We start from the raw sequence: 10,474 nt of genomic DNA, 5'->3' as shown, positions 1-10,474 counted from the left end.
ATACTTTTTGAAAATACTTGTAGTTCGAAGATACTTTTAATTCAGAGCACTTAGGCCCTTTTGTGTTTATAGTTTTATACCATGTAATGTTTGGTATACTTCATTCACTATAAACAAGGGCTCTGATACCAATCTGTCACACCCCGAAAACCGAAGGCGGAAACATTTCCGGGGTTGACTCCACGTTGAGTATCAAATCCAATGCACATAGTAAGTAAAGTAAAACAACCATTACATTACATAATAAAGTTTTACAGTTGTTTCAAAAGTAAAGTTTGTACAGTTGTGATACATAATATATAGACAAAATGAAACGGATCTTCATGAACTCCATCTTCTGATCAAAAGAAATCTTCGGGTACCTGTTCTAACGTTGACCTGAGAACACAAGCGATTTGAAAATCAGCATAAAGCTGGTGAGTTCATAAGTAGTTTTGTTTTGTGAAAATGTTTATGTTTCCTTTCTGTTTCTGAAAATGTATTAGTATATTCCCAGGAAAGTCCCATACTTCCCTGAATAGTTAGTTATTGTAAAAGATGTAATGGTAATCAATTGATTACTCTTTTCTAGTTATATGAATGTTACCCAGGAATGCCCCATGCTTTCCTGTATGTTTGTTTTCAAAGTAAAAGATGTATTCTGATAGACCTGGTTATGTACAAAGTTTTTCCCCAGGAAGGTCCCATACCTTCCTGAATGTAGGTTATTACTTGTAAAAGATGTAAAAGATGAAAGAAATGTAAATTGATTCCTGATTATCTGTAAAATGAAGTATATGGTTCATTATTACTGTATGTAAATCTCTGTTATCCTAATTGCGAGTTCCATAACCATACTAAAGACTGAACCTGTGGCAATAAGTAGTCCACAACCTTGTGGCAATAAGTAGTCCACAACCTTATGACTTTCGTCACCCTTGAACCAATTCGGTTCGGCTGTAGCTAGCAGCCAGGTGTGGGGTAGTCAGCCCCGTATAGATCTATACACTCAAGTCACGCTCTCTAAATTCCAGAGATTCTGGTTACGGGTGTAGTCCTCCACTCGCGTATCTCTGTGGAGTGTTCGCCGAGGACGTGTCTCCAATCATACGGAATAACAAATTTACTAGTAATATTAGGATAATCCTCCATTCGCGTATCTCTGTGGAATGTTACCGAGGACAAGACAGTGTACGAAATATATTGTTCATGTGTTGTATAATCAAACTTTTAACTTATAAAATGTGGAAAACATTTGTGAAATATATATAAAACATAACAGTTTATAGATCCCATTTCACAAATAAATGTTTAAGTGACCTGTATATTCTTCTAGTTATCAGTTGTGTAATCAATACTAAAAACATATGAAATGTAAATCACACACATGAAAATAAGTTTTGAGTACAAGAAAACTCTTGTACTTTGCTCGTGTTCCCCCCTGAAAACAGTAAAAAGAAATAGTGAAAAGGGTAGGGGTATGAACTCACCGGACTCGGAAACGTGTCGGTTTTAAATGCTAGACGTTGGTTCGGGGTTTGATTACTCGCGATAACCCTATGTAAAAATGAAATAATGTCCATATATATACAATTAGGGATACATTCACTAATCATATGGAACATTACACTCCAATGAGGTTAAACACCTTAAAATGAGTGTTTGGAGTGACTCGGGTGGCGTTTAAAGGCGGGTAAAGGCACTAGGGACTTGGGACTTGAGTTTACTCTCCATAAATAGACATTTATAAGAGTTTACAACCACAAAACACACACATACATGAGTTTACGGCCGTAAACTCATGTGGGTGTGGTTTTGGGTGTTAAAATGGCTTAAATGGCTTACATGGACATGGGAAATGCTAGAATGATTTATCTAAAATGCCTTGGAACACTTGGAATGAATTTACAACATTCAAACATGAGTTTACGGCCATACTCTTAGAGTTTACGGCCGTAAACTCACCCATGGCCAAGAATGGTTAGATTAAGCTACAAGGGACAATCACATGTGATTCTAGGGTTTATTCTAAGACCTAATATGAGTTTTATGGAACATTTGAGGGGTATTATGGAGTTTACGGCCCATGAGACCCTCATCATGGCCGTAAACTCTAATATAGGGTGATATAATGTGTTTTAAGGTCTAAAAATTGCATAGAAGGGCTTCTAAAATTCATCTAAAGGCTTTAGGGGTGTTTAGTTTGCATTTTAACACCAAAAATTTTGGAGTTTACGGCCCAAGAACAAGTCTTGGCCGTAAACTCTTAGAAAACTCACAAATGAAGTGTTTTAGTCCCTTAAACTATTTTTGGTTGGTCCCTTGATTTATTCCCAAGCTTTTGGTGGTGTTGGATGGCTTTCTAACACCTTAGAAATGAAATTATGTCATGTTAAAGGGAGTTTACGGCCCAAGCAATCCTCTTGGCCGTAAACTCAAATAAGTCCCTCAAAAATTATGATTCAAGTGTCCAAATGCCATATCCAAGGTCTTATAATTCATACCTAAGCCATAGAAGTGATTTGGAAGGATTTAAAGGCATAAAAACCCTAGATTATTGAGTTTACGGCCCAAGAATGCTCCTTGGCCGTAAACTCCTTCAAACTTCACAAAATTCATGTTTTAATTGTTTAAAGTCCAATTCTTAAAGTCCTTTAGCCATATCTAAAGTCCAATTGAGTTTAGGAAGGAGTTTAAGAGCTTAAAACCCCATAAAATGGAGTTTACGGCCCAAGCTTGCTCCTTGGCCGTAAACTCATGTTCTTGACCCTAAAACTCAATTAATTCATCAATTTGAAGGCTAAAGATGTTGAATAACATGCTAGAGAGGTTACCTTAAAAATTTGAAGCCTTAAACTTGAAATTTGGACCTTAATTCTAGCTTGGAGGAGAGAGGTTGTAAGAGTTTAGTGTGAATTTGGCCAAAGGCTTCAAATGGAGTCTAAATCATGTTTATATAGTGTTCGGGAATTGGAAACGATCGAATTCTACCCGATACCGACGTTAAATGATGATTTTGGTCGTACCCGATTGAGTTACCGTAATCCGATACGGTAATTTCTAGAAATATTCCGATCACTAAAGTTGAGTGTTAAAATGATTTCTAAATGTAATAAGACACCCATTAAGTCATTTTAAATCAATATAAATTAATGACCTAATAAAATGGCGAATATTGGAAACTAAATTGAGAATGACGTTTGGTTGATCGGATTGAATTACAAGTTGTGGTATTAGAATTGACATGAAATTTCGGGTTGTTACAACAGCAATGACAACAACCACCATGTGGGGACCAACGAGGATGCTACGACCTCAACCACAGGGGATCGACTGATAGAGCCCTCCCGGCGAAGACCCGGCAAATCGCGAACATCGGGGATTAAAACATGAAGACTACAACCCGAGTTCAGAAAATTGCGTGCTACTACAGACCCTACCATCTCACGTACCCAAAACTCGGAAAGAGACTACTATTTTAGAGGCCAAAAATCTTTTTGGGACCTTATCGCCGCTCGTAAAGAGGAAAGAGAATGACAGGGTAGACACACGGCATTCAAAAAGAGGATGATCGCAGCCAAGCGTCGATTGGCAAAGCTGCAAGATGCATCGATTTTGCCTCGGGCATCACAAGGGACGGATCATCGTAAGTGAATCCATACCGCTCACGAGACCGTATAAATTAAGATCATGAGTACATGTTGGTGCTACTCTATTCTAGGTGTAAACACGACACTGTGATTTAAGCGGTTATACTAATCAAGAGATCTAGTTGCTATCAAAACTTTTCCTTGCATAGATGTGAGGTAGACCTGCATCGAAGTCAAAATTTTTGCTAAAACCATAATTACTAGAATCATATTAACAAGATGGGCTTAGGACATACCTAACAGACTCGAAGGTCTATTTAGTCTTTATTATATAACTAAGCATACATCAATTGGTCACTACAAGGACCTAGCTTGAGTCAAATTACAAGGTTTCACTTGGACACAGAACTACTAAAATACATGAGTTTATCATATATAGGCTCTCATTATGAAATGTTTTCAGAAACCATAAAGCAACCGAAATACGTTACAAAATGAACTAAGATAAACTTAGTTAGAAAACTCACGACACATAGCCCTTTCTAACGACTCATTATCGTCTCACCTTTAAACATTTTGGTGAAAGGGTGCCTTCTTCGTAGACCTATAGGGTGCAACCATACCAGCACTAATGCACCGGATCCCATCAAAACTCCTCTGCTAAGTGTGTTTGGACAAACATGATCCTAAGTTAACTAAATCTTAACGCCTGTACAAAACCTACTAAACTCTTGAAATTCATTCATATGGACTTCCTTTACGAATTACATGCAAGACATTCTTAAGTCAGAGCATAATACAGAAAAATCTAGTTCAATAACAACTGACTTGTCTTTACTATTGGAAACTTACCATCTGATCATTTTTACAAACTTATGACAGAACTATGCCACCAAGGAAAAGACCCAGACCTTCCGGCAGCACAGCACCACCACCTCCAACGCCACCTCCACAGTTTGATCCTGCAATGTTCCAAGGTGCAGTAACAGCAGTCGTGGCAGCTGCAATGTCACAAATTGGTACAAATGGTACCGGTGGTGCTGGATCTGGATCCACAAACTCTAACCATGGGGACAGTACAGGACGTACGAGGGAATGTTCGTACAAGGACTTTACTAATGCCAAACCCGATTCTTTCAATGGAAGCGAGGGCGTCATCACCTTGATTCAATGGTTCAAAAATACCGAAATGGTCTTTGAAATTTGTGCAAGCCCTAAAGCAAGCAAGGTCAAATTTGCAGCATACACTTTCTCTGGCTGGGCCCTCACTTGGTGGAAAAGTCACGTTAAGTCACTAACGCTTGCAGCGAATAACTCGTTAAGTTGGGAGGACTTAAAGAAGATGATGCTAAAAGAATATTGCTCAAGAGGCGATGTGAAAAAGCTAGAGCAAGAACTGTGGGATCTCAAAATGACAGGATCCGACCTTACAACTTACACCACCCGATTATGTGATCTAGCACTCCTTTGTCCCGCGATGGTCACCCCGGAAGACAAAAAGTTGGAGCGATACCTCTGGGGATTGTCCCCCGAAATTCAAGATAGCGTGTTGGCCTCAAGACCAACTACCTTCGACAGCCCCAAGGAGTTGGCACAACAACTCATCGACCATTGTGCCATCCATGACACTATGACAACCACCCTTAACCAAGCAAGAGGAGGGAACAACAAAAGAAAGTTTTGGGACAACAAGAAGGACCAACCAGCCCAAGACTTCGCTAAGAAGCAACAGATTGTTGCTGTTCATGCTGCCACAACCCTCACCATGCCAACTCCCATAAAACAATATGCTGGAACCCTTCCGAAATGCAACAAGTGTAACTTCCATCACACTTGGGCTTGCCAGAAGATGCATTGCAAAAATTGCGACATAGAGGGGCACACGGTCCATTTCTGTAAGGCACCAGCACGACCCATCAACCAGGTCTCTAGCTTTGGAGTAAGCCCATCTTGTTACAAGTGCGGCGAAACGGGACACTTTAAAAGGGAATGCCCAAGAGCAAGAGATGCCAGTGATGGTGGAAGGGTGCTTGCGATCACCGCAGGAGAGACCACCCCGGAACTGCCCGTATATATCAGTACGTGTTTCTAACATTGACGTTTAAATTCTAAATTTCTTTTATTTGCTAAATCTAGCATCGATTAAAGTATATCAACCATGAATCTCGAGAACACGGAAAAACTCAAATAAGTCTTATCTCATATATAAAAACACAGGGTTTTTACTAGTGAGTCTATGACGGCTAGTGTAAACATTATGGTCATATATCATTAAGATTTTATGGACTTAGAATGTGTGATTCCACCTCATTCCCTGTTCTTTGTTTGGTTGTGAGCTTAAGGTGGGGTTACCCATCCGAATGCCCTTGCAATCTTAATGATATGCTATTAGTTTACACCAAGCGGTTATAAAGGAACTGGTAGGATTTATGATACAAATTTCGTCACAATTTGTGAAACATTCGTAATGACGGAACTCGCTAACTACGTTATAAAGTATTCATAGTGGTAATGCCAAGGATTAAATAGGGAGCATAAACAATAAGAAATTCCAAGGTCGTCATGTGACATCAGGCGGGTTGTTCCTCACCATAATCAATTTCTTGTACTACGAAAAGTCTCCCCCATCTTTCCTCCAAATTCTTGAATCCCCAATCCAAATGCAAATTTCGGGACGAAATTCCCTCTAACGGGGGGATGGTGTGACAACCGTCAATTTCCGGTCGAGTCAAAGTCAACTAAAATCAACAAGTCAAACCAGTCGACTCAATTAACCCTGGTGTACTAGGGTTTACGCTATGTTATTTCCGTACAACTCGTTATTTTAAGGAGAAATCATCAATTGAAAATTTTGTATATCTAGATTTCATTAACCTAAAACGGCGTTAAGTAATGAACATAACTGATAAACAATGTTGCATACTCATCAGGAGTGTGTAAGATCCTTAAACATGGCTTAACGGGGCTTGCGGAGCCAAGCACTCAAAATGGTCATAAAAGAAGCCTCTCCCAATATCTTTCACTCTATCTCTCGCTACCCCAAATCTCTCTTTGTATGAGAAATCTCTCCAAGTATAAGAAATCTCTCCCAAATCTCTCCAAGTATGTGAAATCTCTCCCAAATCTCTCTTTGTATGAGAAATCTCTCCAAGAATGTGAAATCTCTCCCAAATCTCTCTTTGTATGAGAAATCTCTCCAAGAATGTGAAATCTCTCCCAAATCTCTCTTTTTATGAGAAATCTCTCCAAGAATGTGAAATTTCTCCCAAATCTCTCTTTGTATGAGAAATCTCTCCAAGAATGTGAAATCTCTCCCAAATCTCTCTCAAAAGTTCCCATAACTTTTTGAAGTCATTCGGGTCATTCCGACCCTTAACCGGGTCAAAAATCGCTTAAAACGAGGTTAGAACGGGTAAAATACCCCAAACGATCCGAAACCTCCCCCTAGGGCCGAAGCCTCTTAGAGGCCGAACCCTCTTGGACTGGATCAGCAGCAAGCGAGCCGCAGCAGGCAATGTCACACCCCAAAACCGGAACGGCGGAAACGTTCTGGGGTGGATGACGTCATGTCAAGTATCACAACATATGCAGTATATTAATCAAAGTACAACAACCATTGCATTAATAGTAATAATTTTACATCGGTTACATGTTATAGTAATATCAAAGTAATTACAAAACATAGCATAGATGCAGCTCGGTACTAGACTGTCTTCACAAAAGCTCCTGGGATGTACCTGTCTATCGCTGACCTGAGAATACAAGTCATTTTGAAAGCGAGCATTAGCATTTTATAATGCTGGTGAGTCCATAAGTATTTAGTGTCATTTGTGTAAGTAAGCATTTTTATTCAAAATAACTTTACGAAAAGTAGTAGATTAGAATCTACAGTATATTAGTGTCCTTTCCAGAAAATCCTATATTTTCTAAATAAAAGCAGTCTTCTACCAAGACCTGATAGAGTTATGTTTTAAAGAGTAATTTTCCCCGAAATACTATCATTATCATAAAATAGTATTTGACGTTAAAGAAAGTAGGAGAATATCCCTAGTAAAAATACTAGGGGAAAGTAACATATGCCTCAGCAGAAATACTGCTGACTAAGGCAAAAGAAATCATAGACTCCAGGGGAGTATCAAATGAATGATACGCCTAGCTCAGTCTAACAAAAGGAAACACAGACCCCAGACGGTATCAAATGAACGATACGGCTAGCAAGGTCTAAAACAAAGAAACACAGACCCCAGACAATATCAAATGAACGATACAGCTAGCAAGGTCTAAAACAAAGAAACACAGACCCCAGACAGTATCAAATGAACGATACAGCTAGCAAGGTCTAAAACAAAGAAACACAGACCCCAGACAGTATCAAATGAACGATACAGCTAGCAAGGTCTTAAAACAAAGAAATACAGACTCCAAACAGTATCGAATGAACTAAACAGCTAGTAAAGTCTAAAACATCCGGTAATCCTAAGTAGAATGTCTCGAAATACAGTGTTGATTCTCGTTACCTTAAGGCCATGAATTATAAGGTAAACATGGAGATACTCGTAACCATACTGATTGACACTAGAGTACTTGACGCCCTGCAAGCGTCGGAATAAATGTGACATTTGTCACCCCTTGGCTTGGTACGCCGAGGACTGTAGCTAGCAGTCAGGGTGCAGGAGTGTCAGTCCCGTATAGATCTATACACACAATGCCCGCTCTCCCTCCAGGAGACTCTGGTTACCAACTTGACAATGGGTAAATCCGTGTCCTGAAGATGCATCTCGTATTCTGGATTCTATTAGAGGCGCTGGAGTAATGATATAGACTCACGAATGAACTGACTCCTTTGGAATTCTCGTACTAGAAAGAGTAAATAGAATCTCCTAACTATTCCTATAATAGTTACTAGTGTCTCTGATCTATGAATGGTGAATGGAAGGATGCCCTTGCTACCCAAGGTAAATGAACTGGTCGATGGAAACCTTTATGTCCGTATATGTATACATGATATATAACTAATGTTTAAACGACCTTCGGACGGATAACCGATACCCACCAGACCACATCCAAACGAGGAAAAGGAAATAGGGCGAACTAGCCTTCCTAAGTCTTTTAAACATTATTTATATAACTATACAGGTATAGGCATGCATTTAACGAAGTAGAAGCATAGAAGCATAGAAGAAAACTTTGGTAAAACCTTTGGAAAACCTTTAAAAATAAGAATTTACGACTTGATAACGTTATGTAAAACAAGCTTTGAAAACCGTTCATAAACACGTTTTGAATATAATTTGATAAAACAATATAAGTAAAGAAAACCTTTGTTTAAAACACTGCTGTAACTGGTTTTGAAGTAAAACATACGGCGCGAGAGACAATTTGAGAAAAGATTTAAACAAGTAAAGACGATTTGGAAAACCATCTATAGTATTATACTTGGTAAAACAGCTGAAAGTGTGATAATCCTTTTGCATGCTGGTTATTAATCACATATGATTGATATGATAACTAGCATGTTTTAACTTGTATTCCCCCCCCCCCCCATAAAAGCATGTAAAAACGTTTAAAAGGTTAATTTAGGGGTATGAACTCACCTGACGTTGGCGTTTCGGATGAATGGACGGTATAGGATGCTAAGTGTCAAGTGAGGACTTGACCACACACGCGAATCCTATTTAACATGTAATGATACATTTAAGTATCTAATTAGTCATTTAATAACTAATTAAGCAAGTAATGAAGTCCTACTATATAAAAACACTTTGCTACAAGTGCTAGGAGTACCATGGGTTGCATATAAGGTGTGTATAGACTCACATTGGAGTTTACTCTTCAAATGATGGCCCTTATGGGTGTTTATAGTTTCAAGACCACTTTCCCCGTGAGTTTATGGCCGTAAACTCATGGTAGTGGTGTCATGGGATGTTTAAAGGTCTTATCTCACTCATAGAATCATGCTAGGGTCGAATCAAGGGCTAAGGAAGTGATTGGGGCTCAAAATGGACACAATAGGGAGTTTACGGTCCTTGGACCACTCCTTGAGGAGTTTACGCCCGTAAACACATGAGTTTACGGTCATAAACTCATGTTAGTCCATTTCTTTGGTGCTTTGGTGGTTCTAGGCTATGTAGGCAAGGTTCTAGTCACTTATATGAGCATAGGAAGGTGTTAAAGGCACTTAAACACCTTGGAAAGCTGTTTACGGTCTATGAAGGTGTTCTTGGTGAGTTTACTACCTTCAACACATGAGTTTACGGCAGTAAACTCATGTTATTCCATGAATCATGTGTTTTGGTGCATCACATGAAGGATTACAAGGCTCTAGGTACTCATAGAAGCTTTTGGAGGTGTTTGAGGGGTAATTTAACACCCAAAAAGGTGTTTATGGTCCTTGAAGATGGGTTTATGGTCCAAGAATGTTCTTGGGCCGTAAACTCATGTTTACTCCCCATATGTTAATATTTTGGAGTTCTAAGTCCTTTCATGTAAGCCCCTAAGTCATTGCTAAGCATTAGAAGTGGTTTGGAAGGGTTTTTGGGCATCAAAACCCTCTTTCAAAGTGTTTACGGTTTTGGGATGCTCCCAAGACCGTAAACTATTGTTCTTGGGGTTTTTGGATGTTTAAGCCACGAATTTGCAAGTGTGATAAGCTAAACAACAAGCTAGAAGGGTTAACTTACCGTTTTGAAGCTCGAAGGGGCGATTTTTGACAAAAACCCGATTTGTAGAGAGAGAAAGTAGAGAGAGAGACTCCTAAGGTGTGAAAAGGGTTGGAATGAAACCCACTCAACCCTTATATAGGGTGGAGTTTATGGCCTGGTTGGGGGTTGTGACAACCCGATATTTCATCTCTATGTAATGACCTAAAAAGTCAATTATTGTAACCGCTTTTGTGATAATGAAAT

Source organism: Lactuca sativa, chromosome 1 (genome assembly GCF_002870075.4).
Source record: "Lactuca sativa cultivar Salinas chromosome 1, Lsat_Salinas_v11, whole genome shotgun sequence".
NCBI classification, from domain to species: Eukaryota; Viridiplantae; Streptophyta; class Magnoliopsida; order Asterales; family Asteraceae; genus Lactuca; species Lactuca sativa.
Note: the sequence above shows the minus strand (reverse complement) of the source record.